This window comes from Lathamus discolor, chromosome 9 (assembly GCF_037157495.1).
Source record: "Lathamus discolor isolate bLatDis1 chromosome 9, bLatDis1.hap1, whole genome shotgun sequence".
NCBI lineage: Eukaryota > Metazoa > Chordata > Aves > Psittaciformes > Psittacidae > Lathamus > Lathamus discolor.
The window spans coordinates 17,432,053-17,448,375 of record NC_088892.1 but is presented as its reverse complement, the minus strand read 5'-3'; the positions used below and the strand labels follow the sequence as shown (position 1 = coordinate 17,448,375).

The 16,323-nt window shown below is 36.8% G+C and overlaps 2 long non-coding RNA genes across 3 annotated transcripts in view; one reads left to right on the top strand and one right to left on the bottom strand.

The window, feature by feature from the left end:
• Positions 1-16,323, top strand: part of LOC136019557 (uncharacterized) — a 63,863-nt gene that overhangs the window by 21,638 nt on the left and 25,902 nt on the right. For both annotated transcript variants that reach the window (XR_010614949.1, XR_010614948.1), the window contains exon 3: positions 15,494-15,658. This is a non-coding gene — a long non-coding RNA (uncharacterized LOC136019557). The remainder of the gene's footprint in view (positions 1-15,493; positions 15,659-16,323) is intronic.
• LOC136019556 (uncharacterized) overlaps positions 1-16,323 on the bottom strand; it is a 32,580-nt gene that overhangs the window by 8,594 nt on the left and 7,663 nt on the right. Inside the window, exon 2 of the long non-coding RNA XR_010614947.1 lies at positions 3,052-3,177. This is a non-coding gene — a long non-coding RNA (uncharacterized LOC136019556). The remainder of the gene's footprint in view (positions 1-3,051; positions 3,178-16,323) is intronic.

Below are 16,323 nucleotides of genomic sequence, written 5' to 3'. Positions count from 1 at the left end.
TGGTTTGGTTGTTCATGGCTTTTTAATTTTTTAATTCTTTTTTTTTCTCTTTTGTTTGATTCAGAAGCAGTTTCAACACTTCACAGTAAATCTAGGCTGGGCATTGTGAGTCCATAAGCAGTTGCATAAATATTTATCAATAAAACATGCCTGACTTTAATTTGTTTTATCACTTAGACGGAATAAGTCATATGAAGAATAACTAGATATATGTCCTCTTTATGAGATTCCTGTTAGCAAGAATTTAGTTATGTCCTGATAGGCAGCATGTTTTGTGGGGTAAGAGATTGAGGCGGAAATCCAGAGACTTATATTATGTTCTGTACTAATGATTTGTCATTCATTTAAGCTGTGACTACTTGATTTACCTCTGCTTATTGCTGTGTTGCCATCTAATTCTTTGTCTTGTCTAAAAAGCAGAAGTGCTTTTGTTGCTACGTATGTGTTCAAAGGCAGCAGTGTGACAAATGGAGCTCGGTTAGACTCACTGTTATTATGTAGGTAAAAGCATTAAAAGACTACAGACTGACTGGATGAATGTTGGAGGATAGCATGTGACACACAATAGCTATTCTTCATCTCTTTCTCACATTAGCCAGTCTGTACCTCCTGTACTACCTGATGGTGGTACAACAGAAAAGTGTTTTCATGTTGTGGTTTTTCTTTGCACGGTTGTCTTTGCCACCCCTGCAGGGCCAGTTTGCTTTCAGAAAGTCCTCTGTACCTTTCTCAACAGCCTTGCTTCATTTGAAGATTATACTTAGAACTAGTTCATTGTATGAAACAGTCATGATAGTAATTCGTTCAGGGGAAATTACCTTTCCAAAGGTGTAGAAGTTAATTAAGTGTGTAACAGGAGGAAGCTAAACCTGACTAATTAGTTGGAAGGGTAACGATTATGGGAGAGAACAGATGACACTTGGCTGAAGACGAACTCTAGAAATTGTTTTAGCCAAAAGGAAGTTAGAAGAGTGAATAGAAGATGAGCTTTAAGAAAGCAAAGACTGTCACTGGGTCCTGACAAATTATACCTCATTTATAGTGTGTCTGCTAGGTATTAATCAATAATATGCGGGGATGATTCTTCACTTCTAGGCACATAGCCTGCTTTCTTTTATATAGAATTTCACTTAAATCTGTGGGCTCTCCCCAGGAGGTTGTACTGAATAAAAAGGTGACAGCTCTTACAAACAAGTGTAAGAGTGTTTCTAGGGAACCTGAACTTCTGCAGTGAGGAAACTGCAGCACCAGTGCTTTGCCCTACCAACCGCTTGGAAAGGCAATGACAGTTAGACCTGGGAGGCATACCAGCAGTACCAGCCATATCATACCAAAATCAGAAGCTATGTGGTCCACAGATTGCTCATCTCTCAGGATGCTATCTTTACCTCTGAACATTAAAGATATTTAACATTCAACAGAAATAATTACAGCCCTTCTGCTTTAGTAGGTCCCATTCAAAACTCACTCTTTCTTGTTTTAGCTTCAGATAACAACTGAGTGTGGTATTCTATAGTCAGGATAAAAATATTTTACATAGATTTTGCTGTTGGGGGGGAAAAAAAGACTTATTCCTTATTGTTCTGCATGGAACTCAAAAGTTTGACCCTTGAGACCATGCTGTAGTTGTTCATCTGGAAGTATAAGAGCAGCATCAATCCACTTGTGTCCTCTTGTAAGGGGGAGTTGTGTGTTTAAGTAAAACATTTAATCAGTTTCTTTGTGCATCCTCCAGTGCTGGGTTAAATTTGTATTGGTGAAGAGGACTAATACAAGGTTAACACGCTGCTAAATCCTTATTTTTGGATTTAAGTGGGTACTGCTTTTATGCTCAACACAAGTTAGGGTCAGCCTTCCTGGTTTACATTAGTTAGACTGCAGTAGTGTATGAGCATCTGTATGTCTCTCTATATAAACATTTATATGTTTGGGATTTTTTTTTACATACAAAAGAAATATGTTCTTTAGCTTAGGCAGAGCTGTCTAATAGAAGTCCATAGTAAAGTTTCAGATAGCTAAGGGAAAAAAATATTTATTTAAAGGAAAATTGTTTCTGTGCTTTAACATTTGCTATTTAATCATAAATCAACTTCATTATCTTTGAGGTAAAAACTTATTGAGCAAGTCTTCAAAAAGGTTAAATACAGACAAATGTGACTATCCATTAAACAAAAATAATGCATAAAATTTATTCTCTTATCACACATTTGCATTATGCTGTTAGCAAAATCAGAGGAAACTTCAAGGCTAAAAGGCACATTGTTCAAGTCTTCAAGAGATTAGTTGTCAAATTATAAACAAATTAATCATTAAAGGAGTAAGAATGTACAACTGGAAGTTTAGGAATGGATATTGTCTCTGTTTCTGGCCTGGTTACCCAAGTGTTGTCCATTACTTTCACCCTTTCTGTTCAGAGTGGTGGGAAGATTGCTTGAAATGTGGGGTATGTGTTTGGTCCAAAGTAACATTTTTACTTGTGGTATGAATTCAGAACTAGTCATCATTCACACCTCACCTTTCATAGGGTTGTTCTGTTTAATACTTTTTTGCATAATATATGCAGTAATGTAAATGTTGAACAGGGAAATAATTTACTCGATTGGCAGAAGATTACCAATGAGAAAGACATGCTATATCTACAGCAAAATCAGACAGTCTTAGATTTCATGTTGTAACTTTCAATGAAGGCTTTTGTATATAAATAGTATTTTATAGTACAATAAAATCTTCCTCAGCATTTTCTTTCTGTTCTCGACTTAAACTCTGTGATAAAGCTTTATTTGTCAAAGACTATGCCCATACTGCCTTCCCATGCTTAGCTGTATAACCAGATGAGACAATTATGAAGCTGACCTACATTGTTATAATGAGAAATCAAATTCAAACTGCTTTAGAAACACAGGAAACCGGTAGCCTGATTTTTGGCCACATGAGTTCAGCCTTCTTTAAGGCCAGTGCTCAGACTCCCATATACCGTAAGCAATTACCATCACATGCTTGCGACCTTTTCTGGTTTTATTCTGTAGCCGAAGGTGCCTAAAAGCAGTTCACCTTTTGGTTTCAATATTTCTTTCCTTTGAAGCAATAGGTCTGGCCTTTCATCACTCCAGCTATTGGTACCTCATACTTCAGACAGCTCTTTGTTCTTTTACAAAGAATTAATTGATTTTCAGTGTCCTGGAATGAATGAAAATAGAAAAGAGAAAATCTTTTATCTTGGCTTAATGTTTAGCTTGCAAAAGAGAGTCAGTAATGTTACAACATGGAAAAAACAGATACTATGTTTTAAACTACTAAATTTCAATTCTCTCTGTTTGGAGGATGTTTTACCCTGTACTCTTTTACAGCATTATCTGTTCTGGATTCAGTAAATTCATAATCTCTGTTAAATGAATAAATAATCTCTACTTAATGAATAGGTTTTGAGAGATATTATTAAATGCCCAAGGTGGCTTGGCCTTGCAAAGGAAGAAGAATGCACTTAAGACTTATCAGTATTGCAGTGCTCTGAGGCAATTGCCTCGGTGAGGTGAAAAAAACTTTCAGGACACACTTTATAATTTAAGTCTAAACCAGTTTCTTACTAGAACCGTTCCTAATGGAATGTGAGGGTAAGGAAAAAGTAGTCAGAATGTATTAATAATTTAAGCTTCCTTGGAGTCTGTAGAACTACACTTTATAAATAGTAATGCCAAATAATACAAAAAAGTTTCTGCATTTGGTATGCATATAGGATGTGGAAAAGCTTTGCCAAACGTAACACATAGTTCAAGTGATGCTTACTATGTCAAGATAAGGAGCTTAACATGGCCTATTTTGTGCCAATCAGTGCATTGTTACAATAAATGACACTTGAAAGGGATTTTTAAGGAGAGAAGGTTGACTTTAGAGGTTCTTTTTCATTTACTGAGGGTTTGTAAGAATTCCTGTTTACTCACATTACCTTGTGTGGCCTGCTCTTTATTTGTATTACTGTAGTGCCAGGAAACTTTTCTCACTTTACATAGACAATATTTTTTGTGCTAGATGCCTAATAAATGATGCTTCTGTGAAGAGAAAAGGATTAAGTATGCATATATGTGTATCTACATGTATCTGTGAAATATTAGAGAAGACTGTCACTTGTGTTGATCTGAAATATGGCTAATGGAATCATTCTTGTTTTTCCATTTCTGTACCCATCTTTATAAAACTCTTCAAACCGTCCTTTGTCTGAAGGCTTTAGTAAACATGCTTGATAACATACCTGTTTGATGAGAGCAGAAAGTGCTTTAGGTGCTAAATACAGTTGGCAAAAGTCCATGGGAGACCACCTGTATGTAATAAGGCTACCATAATTAGTGAAGGCGATTGTGACAAAAGAGGTGCAAATGCAGAAAGTATCTACTCTTATCAGGGTGCATGGTCATCATAAAGAACTTAAAGATACATTACTATCATCTAGTTGAAAATAAGCTCCTAGAAAAATGGCAGAAGTCATCCGTTGCCTTAAGGAAAACTTCTGAAATGGGTTATGAGGTTTATTCTAGATTCTAGAATATTCTAGTATATTCATTCTAGATACGAGCATGAAATCAAAGTAGAAAATGTATTCCGTGTGATTTCCAACAAGCATTTAAAGGTCATGTCACAGATCATCCTGTTATATAGTGAGAGTTTAAAATAGAAACCAGCTATGTTTTACTCTGTGCATACATGGAAGTAAGACTTTTAGAACTGTCTATTTTGAAATCCTTTGCAGTCATGTCTGTCATGAGAAATCTAAAAAAAACCTCATAGCATTTAAACAGTTGCTGTTGCACGATGTATGAAGGAACAGTAAACCTGATTATTTTGAAATGTATTTAGGGAAAAAGTCAGAGAAAGGAATGAGATTAACAAAATAACCTAAATATGTCTGCAGATAATAGGATTGCATCAAGGATAAATTTGGCCTGCTTAATTTCCTAAGCTTTTTATATCTGAACCGTGAGTTCCGATCTATAATAGAGGGAGGTATAAGATGCTTGTGAGTTATAGGACGTTGCAGTGTTACATGAAACGCGTTTATGTGTTTTAATTTTGGGATTGTGTTACAGTTGTAAAAGATGTCTCAAAGTCTTTCACCTCTCTCCTCCGGCTCCCCTTTTGCCTTGTCATAAAGCATCTTGACACTCTTAAGTGCTCTGGTCAGAATTTTCTTCTTCAAGAAAATTCTTCAAGGCTAGTATAAATGGTGCATGTGTAGCCTATTACTGGAATAGTGAACTGGAACAGCAAGTCAAAAGACCATAAACAGTCTTTGCTGCTCTGTCACATTTTCTGGCTATTGGAACATAGCTAGAGGAAGAAATGAGGCTTCTTGCCAATTAAAGGAAGTCAGACACAGCTCTTCTTTTTATGGCCTTGACTGATCTTAGATTTGTCCCTATAAATGTTACATGCCACCCTTGTTCTTTGCCTTTCTTCTCTGGTCCTCCAGAAGGCACAGAGAAGGAAGTATTGACTTTACAGAATGTAAGATAAAGACATCTTTCATTTGAACTACTTAAATCTGAGGTTTGGTCTTAGTGATGATTCCCCTGCATTCTACTTATATTCAAACAAGTTCTTCCACCCATGGCCAATGAAGCAGAGTTTTACATTTTGCACATTAAAAAAAAGAAAGGAGATAAATCTCTAACGCTTTGTTTCATGTTTGCAATAGCTGCCTTTTTCTCTGGCTACAGTTACACACGATAAATTTGCTAACATGGGTGAAAGTAATTCTCAGTACTCTGTGGACTTTGCCTGACCTTACAGGTTTTTTGTTTGGAATCTGAAGACTTCTAAGTCATCTTCCTTTAAAGTGGAACTGGGTGCTTATTTGTTTTAGTTATTTAGTTTTGTTAAACGTTGCCATCTACAGCTATTTGTTTGCAGAGAGGGGACATCTCTCTTTTCCTTGTAAAGATAGCCAGGTAGTTTGCTCCAGGATAATGGAACATGTTTGTCTAACACATTAGGCCATAGGTCTTAAACTGTATTGGAAGAATTCATGTTAATACAAGGGATATATTTGATCTGATGTCATCTTTCCTTTCAAGCATCACTGTTAGTTGTTATTGTCACTTGTTAAACTCAGACTTCAGAGTGGTTTGAGCTACTTGACAGGGGTCTCTCAGATGATTCCTTTCAGCAACCACTTGATCGAACATACTCATGCCACCCCCAGGCATGGGATAGAGAGGTGACCAACCAACTGACAGGTGCTTTACCTGGCAGAGGTGGAAGACAGAAACAAATTGCCTGAAACAGGAGATATCCTCCATCATTCAAGTTGTTATTTAAGGCTGCCTTCTAAGACCTTTGGAAAAAGTAAACACTTAGAACAGCTCTTTCAACTGTAATGAAAGGATCCAACTTGGTTTTTACATGAATATGAGTGAAAGAACCCTTTGTCTCCCAACCATCTACCCTTGCCAGCCTTTCTGTGAGGAAATCTTCCAGGATTAAAGTTCAATAAATACACAGGTAGAATAGCTTGGGTAAACTTGCCCCAATCCTGACTCTCTTCCTGAGAGCACAAGGTTCAGAAGTTCAACATTATGTCTTGCTGAAGCTTCTTCTGTTATGTTTTCTTTTACAAGCATTATGTTTACCTACTGAATAGAAAACAATGGCAAATAAGAAAGAAGAATGAAAAGAAGTTTGACCTTTTCAAAGCTGGAGATGTACAACACATGCTCAGAGCTTTTGAAGGTTATAGACATTACTTTCAATAAAGCTGTAGGATGTAATTCAAGCTTTCTTCATTTTATCACACGAGTTTTCTATGCTGAGAAACTGAATTCTTCTTTACCTGAGGCATTTGAGGCATGTTGTAACCGCAAAACTCAGCAGTATGAGTACAAAAAGTTTGTCCTATGATTGTAATTGCTTTTGTGTTGGATTTTCAAAATACCATTTATCACCAGTCAACTTGACAGCCTGTCATTTCTATTTGAAGAAGTATTTTTGCATTTAAATAGTCATTACAATCACTGAAAACCATAATAACTTAAAAGCAGACATAATTCCTTGTGAAAATTGCCTAGAGATGATTTTGGTGCTTCAGACTCAGAGAAGTAGATAAAATAAAATGTCCAGGTTCTTGAGTCCTTAGCATTTATACCCTTGGAGGAAAATCTGGAATCCTCTGCCAGTGAAAAGTAGTGCTTCAGAGTGAGAGTCCAAAAATCCACCAGAGGGAAAGGTGTATGAAGACACTTGTATCTACTTGGCATCTGGAGATCAGCGCTTTACAGAACATGCACTAATACAATTTCTGAGAAATGATTGAATGAGGTTTAGAGATGTCTTCTGAGTAATGACCAGAAAGGACAGTGGAGAAGATGTCACGTGCTATTCTGTAATGGCAAGGGTCTGAAAACCCAAGGTAATCCATACTCTGGCTGAAGGGGTTGACGTTTTCTACTCACATCTTCTAAAAAGCATCCTAGCATCCTGCAAAAACTGTGTGAAAGTATTCATTGCACAGGGGAGGACAAAATACTGGGCCAGAGAGACAGCAAGGCAGAGTGGGAAGCACTGTGACTCCAGAAGCTAATGCAATGGCCCTCCCTAACAGAGGGAGTCCTGGCTTCTGTGGTAAGATTTCTGGTTTAGCTGTAGTAAGTAGATTGCAGGAAAATATCACAAAGCTTTGTAGTTTAGTAGGTGGATATTCTCTGTCTCTTATAATGTGTGTAAAACTTTCACATATATTTCTTCCAATATTAAGGCCCTTTCACTGGTTTGTAATTATTTTACCCCTTATAGTTGAGCCTCAGACCCACAGCAGCTTTGGTTGTTTCCACTCATTTAAAATATACTGCAAAACTCCAACTGTTGTCTCGTAGCTCGGGATAGGTTTCTGGTTGAAATGATGTGATGGCCTGTCTGAAAAGGCATAAGGAAACAGGCAAAGAACAACTTTGCAGCTTACTTTGATGATCCTGTGTCATGTTTAATCAGTGAAGATTGAACCAGTCACCTTGAGATTCTGAGCGCATTGCTCAATACCATTTAAAACATTGATTTTCTGTAACTATGAATCCTCTCAAGTAGTCATTAGACGGGAAGCAAGTTACATGGGGTTTTTTAGTACAGAAAACGTTAGAAAGATAGAAATCTAGCCTGGAGGAGGCAAGTTGAAAACTGAGGAGCAGTTTGTCAGACCTGAAGCAAAGGTCTATCTCCCAGGACTGGCAGGGGTGATGGTATTCAATTGATTCTCAGAAAGAGCTAGAACAACTTTTTGACCTTACCTCTCCTGATAAAAATACTTTAAATGACTAAGAGTAGACAGAAAGTGGTAAAAAGCACCATATAGATTTATATATATATATATAAAATAAAAATCTTGGTAGCTATGAAGAAGAGCTAAGCCTTGGATCTCTTTTCCAGTGCTAACATTAGTTGTGAATTTTTACTGTCAACAGATGTTTCAGTGTTGAGACAATTACTTGAAAATATTCCCCAAGACTGTAGGAACCTTTACTTCAGCAAAAAATTATTTTCCATAATCTTTCTTGGTGCTTGAAAATGTTGAGCTAAAAAAAGAATGGTTATTAGAGGTGTTTACTGGTGTCAGTCTGTTGGTTAGAATGGTGCAGAAGTACAAGTAAAAACATTGTCAGATGATGTTCAAACTACAGCAAAGACATAAGAAAGCAAACATGCATGCAAAGATACCAGCAATAAGGAAAAAAAAACCCCACGTATCTATATATTTCTCTTTTCTACTATAACTTGTATTAGCATTATTGGCAGGCACTATTCACCTAAATTATCCAGTACCAGAAACTGCTGGAATATTGCTAGTCTAAGAAAAGCCACTAAATAAAATTGTCTACTGCTATAATTAGATGTAATTTATAGGGGTATCTGTGTATATACATCTAAGCTACTGGGATTTTATATTGATCTCGTCACTGTGGTATGAGTGTGGTCTGAATTTGGTATTCTGAAGTAGAGCAGTGTTGACAGAAGCTACTGTTGGTTAGAAGGCTGACTTGTACTATGGCAGAAATAATGGAAATTACTAAAATAGTAGACGTCTGCAAAATCAAAGGATGGTTTTGAGGACAAGGTTTAGATGTAATTAAGTTTTGTATTTCACACTGAAGATGATCTGTTTTGAAATTTATTTTACAATAGTTTTAGTCATTGAAAAAGTAAGCAGTTTGAAAGGTAACAGTTTTATTTCCATTTGCCCTTCCTGGCTATACACACATGATGCTTCATGGACATTTCTGTTGTACTGGAAGAACAGTTTTGGTGGATGACTTCTAGTTATTTTGTGGGTATCTCAGCAGAAATTGTCTAAGCAGAATAGACATAAATTGCATACTAACAAATTCAAACGTTTCTCTGTCTCTGCAGTCAAACCCAAAGTATTTCATATTATGTCAATATTGAAATGTAGCAAACAGGGCCAGTTTATCTGTAATAGGTTCTTATGTGAAACTTGTCACCAACTTTCTTTGCTGTCCTGTTTACTGTCCTGTAGAACCTACAGACCATAGGGAAGACAGCGCGTCATAGTTGGTTTCTGGATTGTTAGAAATGCCATAAATTCACCCAAACCAATTAATTTGTTAAAGATTCTGAACACTTATTTCCCTTATCCAACATGATTCTGGTGATTTTACATTTATCTTTGAGAAGCTGCTTTCCTGCAGCATCTTTTTTTTAGCGTGAGAGAACAAACTTGCATAAAATTAGCTGCAAGGAAATTGGGGGATTAAAAAGTAATTTAATAGTTAATTTAGAAAACTTTGATAATGCAATAGTTTTTTTGTGGCACGCTTAGGTATGCACTGGACAAACAAGTGAAGATACTGTCTGATTGCCTCTTTCTGATTAAGGAGCTTGAAAAGTAGGTTTGGAAAAGCTCCTGGTTATGAGGTCTGGTTATGGGGTCTTTGCTTATTGTGTGTACTGATTCCATTGGCACCAGTGGGAGAAAATATTTATTTCAGTGTCACTTTATCTGTCAATGATCCTCTGTACCTGCTTGAGAATGTACCATAAAACTATTTGTGAGCAAATACAACTGACCTCATCAGGGACTAGTTGCTTAATTAAGACAAAAATTAAGGGAGTACAAAAAAAGAGGGCAAAAGAATGTTGCAGTTACAATTGACAGTGTTTTAAGTGTTTAAAAAACCGCAAAAACTATTAGAGTCTGAGGGGAAAGTTGGCAGTGGAAAAAAGGTTGAGAAATGGAAATATTCTATTTAGAAAACATTAGAATGAAAGGCATTGAGAGTTCTTTTCATCAAAATGAACAGCTTGGTAACAGTTGCATGATTTCATATAAGCATTTGTTTTGTCATAGCTTTAGCTTAAGAAGACATGAGAAAATTGAATTTTGCTATAAGACGCCAATCTGATTTATTTTCCCCTTTTTCAAAAAGGCCTTTTTGCTTTTATTTGCTTTAGACAGGCATCAAACTTTTTCTCCTTGTTTTTTTTTACTGACTGATGTATCTCCCTTGCTGTTCTAGAGGTTGCTTTGCTGGAATATCAAGTTGACACCTTATTTTAGCTATCTGGGAATGAAGGGCCGGTCATTTTTCACTTGCGCACGTATCTTGGAGAGCATACAATTAATCTATCATTAACTTTGATCAGCAGCTCTCAGAGATTGTGTCTGCAGAAGACCCAAAGAGGCCCCACAAATCTCTTAATGAAGCACGATTGTTTGTCTTTTCTTCTGGAATGCTTTTAAAGCCACCATAAAGCACATCACCTTATTTTGAATCATGTTCATGAAACACTGCTGAAGTTTAAGCAATGAAATACATGTGTCTGGGGTCTGGCTCAGTGCTTATTTTCTTGTGGTTAGCCCCGCAGTATGCGTGAATCCATGGATAATAATTTATAACACATATCCCTCTTCACTACAAAATAAAACTTTAATCTACAATAAGAACCATATTTACCATGTGTGATTGAAAAGTATTTGTATATTAACAAAAATCAGAATTCCATCAGTTATTAATTCATTTTAATATTTAATATTGAAATTAAATTCTCATTTGAAACTAGATATATGCATACAAGGTGAGCTTTCAAATGTTTTTGAACTGCTGTGTTATTCCTAGCTATTTTCTCAAATGAATGACTGTGCTTGTGTACATATAATATTTGTGACCCATGTCACACTGCCTTTCAATTCATACATTGGTTTTGTACTGTGACGCTTCAGCGCTTAAATCTGATTTAGTTACCATCGTTGCCTGTAATGAGTCCCGGTTTCATCTCCAGGCTGCCCTGCTTGAGTGTGAGGTAGGTGCTAGGGAAAATGTTTCAATCATGCTTCAACCCTTCCTTCCCAGCATCAGCCTACTTTGTGTTTGTTTGTTTTGTAAAGCTGATCAAATGTTTCCTCTGGGTGTAGTGCTTAATATTAGGCCTGTCCTCGGTTTTTCCTGTTAAGTAACTCTGCTTGTTTCTAAGTGCATTCCCCTACAACATTGTGGCTATTATGATTCTTATTAGACCCTTCTGTACTGTTTTGGTATTGTAGGTGTCTCACTGGCTGTCAGTGTGGCTTGTTTCTATGCCAAATGCTGTGTAACTACCAGTTACAAATGACAGTAGTTAATTTTTAACTATTTAAGTCTTTTGGTTTCTGCCATTCTTCCTACTGCTAAGTAGTACTTAGACAGCAGTACTTAGTAAGCACTTATCTTTTAATGGTCATTAGGAACACTTGTACATGAAGGTACATTTTACAGTTAGGAGGGGAGGGCTGGACAGCTGGACCTTTAATCAGACTAAATAATTCTTGTCATTCTGGATTTCTGTGGAAGTAAGTACATTCATTTCCAAAGTAAACCTATCTGTCTTAAGGATAACTGGCAAAATCTGGCCTAGATGTGAAGTGATGCTGGTGGTACTTAGAAATGCAAATACTTTACCCAGAAACATGTAATATTAATTAGATGTGCAGTTATTTCTTACATTAAAGTCAAATATGCACGTTGACCTCTGTTCTGTTAAAATGCAGATGTTCTAGTAATACCATTAGCATTTTGATATGTCATCAGCTGTTCAGCAGTTTCAAGTACAGCATAATTCTACCAGAGACTTTCTAAAGATGTGCATTTAGCACTCAGGTGTATCTGTGGAAGATGCTACAGGAGAGTCATGGAGCTTTATGTCTGTATTTAATAACTCTTGTCCTCTTATTGATTCATTTTTTAATTATTATTTTAAACTATTGTGAACAATGCTGTTGAATTGTCAAGCTGTATCTGCCATGCCGTGAGTCATTGAAAAAACAAAGAGAATTACTTTGGCTGGGCTGTTTTTACTATCAGTTTTAGAAATACATTTCCAAGTAGTCTCCAAAATATTCTGAGAAATTAAGTGATTCACAGCTTATGTTCACGTTTGCTAAAGACAGCTGAAAAATTAGCACGTACCAAATATGAGACATTGAAGCCTTAGACTATGCAAATATAAGGTTGGACCCTTGAGTTCACTCAGAACGATTGACAAGGCTGGGGCAAAAATTAGTACAAGGTCTCTGGCCTGGAAGGTGAGGTTGCTGAAAGGTATTCCATTATTTTGCTGGTGATATGACAGAGCTATAAACCAGTCTATTTATTTACTGGTACTCGTTTAGCTATCTTTGAATGTATTATAACTAGTTGTTGGTCCAGCTACATCTGTACACTGTGCTGGAAAGGTACTCCTGGCATGGCAGCAGCTAGTACAAGTTAAAACCATTCTTAGACAGTGTGACTCATTGGAGTGCCCTGCTTAGTTTCCCTTCCCACAAGGCACAGCTAGCCACGGGAGCAAGAACGCAGGATTTGCCATTACAGCTAGCTGTACAAGGAGCATGGTTACTTTGCTCACAAATCACATTTCACTACAGAACTCTGCCAGAGGAACTTTTTAGTGTAGAATTTGACTCAGGCGCAATGTCTCCAAAAGCTATTTCTGGGCTGGTATGGTTTATATAGCATCTTTTGTTCAAGGCTGCGAACCTTGAACCTAAACCCACAACACAGCCCTTGCTTCTAAACAAGGGAACACCTTTTCTCTTTTTTGTAACGTTTCCATTTGCAGCTCTGAAATTAGTACATTCTGCGGCTTCTAGGAATTAATATTTAAGTTTTAATGTTGTTAATGGATCAGCCTTTACCTGTGGTGCAAGAAGCAATTAATAATATCTTACTGATTCCCCATGAATAGCATAAAATATTGATATAAGAGCAGAAAGACTACTTATAGTCCCTGAATTATAGACCCTTGTTCTACTTGTCCATAACAGACAACTTTAGTAAGATTTTGGGAGGAGAATTATGTTGGAGTCTGCTATATCTACTAAAATACTTGTTTTTAACCTGGAGTGTTGTATCAATATCTTTTAGCCAAAGAAAATGTATTGGGTTCACCCAGGAGTAAATGGGTAAATTTTGTTATACCCATCTTCTATAGCAGGTCATACCAGATCTTAATGTGCCTCATGCCCTTAAACTCTTCAGGGCAACTGGCAGACTTTCAGTTTTGTGACCAAACTGAAGATTCTATAGTGGAAATGGATTTAAGTCTATTTTGAACATAAAATTGTTTAGGGGAATTTGTCAAACACTATAGATTTGGAGATGAATTTTAGTAAAAAGCACTTTTCCATAGGATAATGGAATTCCTGTTTCTGTGAAAGCTTTACAGGTAAAGACTAATTGAGAATGAGAGAAAGGTGGGGTACCCATTCTACTACCACTGCTATTGAATAATATATGCCCATTTGACAAGCAGTGCTCGCAGATCATCTTGCAGAACAGAACATGATTATTGTATGAATAGTAGTTGGGAAAGGAGAAGAGAGATCACCCCATCATTCTGAATAAGTTATCAGTGAGGGCAAAGGGAAGGGATTACGTCCTGAAGGTTTGTCTCTGTAATTCCATGGCAATAAGAAAAATGCAGAATTCCTTGTGATTCCAAGTTTTAAAATCCCTAGTTGACTACCCTTCTGTTCCACAAGAATTAGGCACAAATTACCTGTTTTCTTCAAAGCTCCTTTGTAAGTATATTTATTCCTAAAACCTTTTCATATGCATGTGTTCTTCCCCTCACCCCGTCCCCTGTTTAAATTACAGCTGGAGGCCTGAGGTCAAAATCTAAAGTTGTTCTGTACTGAGACTGATTTAAATATGAGTCTTCAGTTTTAAATCTATAACTCAGTTAAAAGTGAGGAACCAAGAAGAAACTCTTAAGTCGTAAAGAAAAGCCAGACTCTCTTATTAAAAGTCTTCATTACTGCAATGTCTATTTGCTAAAGTCCTGAGATACAACTTCCTCAAAAGCATCAATGGAAAGATGACACATTCAGACATCTTACAATTCAAAATATTACTCTATTACTAAACTAATTCAAGTTAAAAATATCAAAAGGAGTAAGAAATGGGACTATGCAGTCTCTGTATGTTTTATTACCTTGCCAGAAGATGAAGTCAGTCTTACATAAGACCTCTGAAAAGCCAACAGTGTGTTCTGTAGTATATTGCAAATTCTCATAATCTCAGCAGCTGGGCTCTGTGAGAAAGGATGCTCCGGTGACTGTGGACTAGCCTAAGGCTTGTGACTGTCACTTCTGCATTGTTTTATCAGAAACAATTTTGCATGTGAAATTGGAAATGACTTACTCTCCTTGTGCCTCAGTCCTGTGTAGGTGGAACGGGGCTAATAGAGTTTTTGTGTTTCACAGTGAAGATGAGTTATGAATGATTGTGAGGTGCTCAGATTCTACTGCACTTGTGCAAGGTGTGAAATATACCCAGGGAGAGATAGTTAATGTTACTTTAATAATATCAAACCAGGAACCTTCACTGTCAGAGCAGGCAGAAACTGCACATAATAATTGTACTGATGTATCACTGATTGCTATTGTTTCAGTTATCTGGTATTTTACACTGCCAGCACATTCACATTAGATTTATTGTGTCAGAAAAACAGCTTATCCTGAATTATGGCAGGCTGGTTGCTCATGATTTTTGTAAGCATTAAAAAAAAAAAACCCAAACCAAGTTTTGTTGCTTTCTTGGCATAAGGACAATGAAAAAGAACATTATTTTCATATATATATATATATATATATATACACACGAAAAAAAGGGATTGTGACATTTTAAGCAATAGAGAGAAGTTTCTCAATAAAGCCTTTCTAAGGAGCTCCAGGGATCCAGGAATTACATGTTATCTTATTGAATGGTGCAGGTCCTACATACATTGTTCAAGATAGAATTTCCTTCCTTTACCTCCCCCTGGAGCAGATGGTTTCAGTGTTTTCTTTCTTTGTTTTCTTGTGGATTTGTTACTGTTATTTCACTCAGCTGCCAAAGCTTTGCTTCCAGGAAGTCTGGAGCTTGCCCTTTTTTTTTTTTTTAATCAGGCTTAACATATCAAAGAAAATGTGACCTCAGAAAAATACTCGTTTTTGTTGTTTTTTTTTCTTTTTTCCTTATAGAGAATTATTCTCTTCTTTTTATACAAGCCCAAAATTGCATGCTAGCATGACTTGCTCTCAGCATCCATGGAGTTAAATCATGAAACCAAGCAGAAGTGAAAGGAAGGCTTGCAGAAGAAACAGTGGAAGTGTAAATGGCAGATAGAAGCTCAATTCCCTTGGAAGGTAATTTTAATGTCTCACCCAATATCTTTTATTTTTAGTACCATTTTTGATAGGGTCAATAGGAAAGAGCCATGTGAATTTACATAAATACACTGGGAGTGCAGGTTGACGTGAGTAGGGCTGTGAGGCCCATAGGCACAGTATTCACATCCTTTGAAGTTAAAGCTTTATTTTTCTGCTGTGAGTGTGGCAAATCTGCTGCTTATTCTGTGGTGATGTATGCATTAGCATCTGGGGAGTGTCAGGGATTTGAGTGGTCGCCCCTGCTGTCTCCAGCAGGAAGCTTGGCTAGTTTTGACATCAGAAGAATGGTAGTCGGGATCCCCTTTTATTGATAAATTACTTATCAGAAGATGGCTCAGTGGAGTGATATTTGGCACCCATGGAAACATCTGTGTGAAAAAGAAGGTCTGGTGTTAGACAAGTTACTGGACTGTGACATCCGTTTGGACTTCTCCTTCTGACACACATGGAATACTTTGACTATCTAAAATTTTATATAAAATACTCTGTACTTGAGTCAGGTATCAGAGGACACTCAGTGGTTCTAAATCCCGGTAAATTAATTCACCTTGTCGTCCCTTTTGGGCAGAAATGCAGGAAGTGATATTTAAGTAGATTTTAAAATAGCAGCAGTATTTTTCTTCCTATTATTGCCTTACACT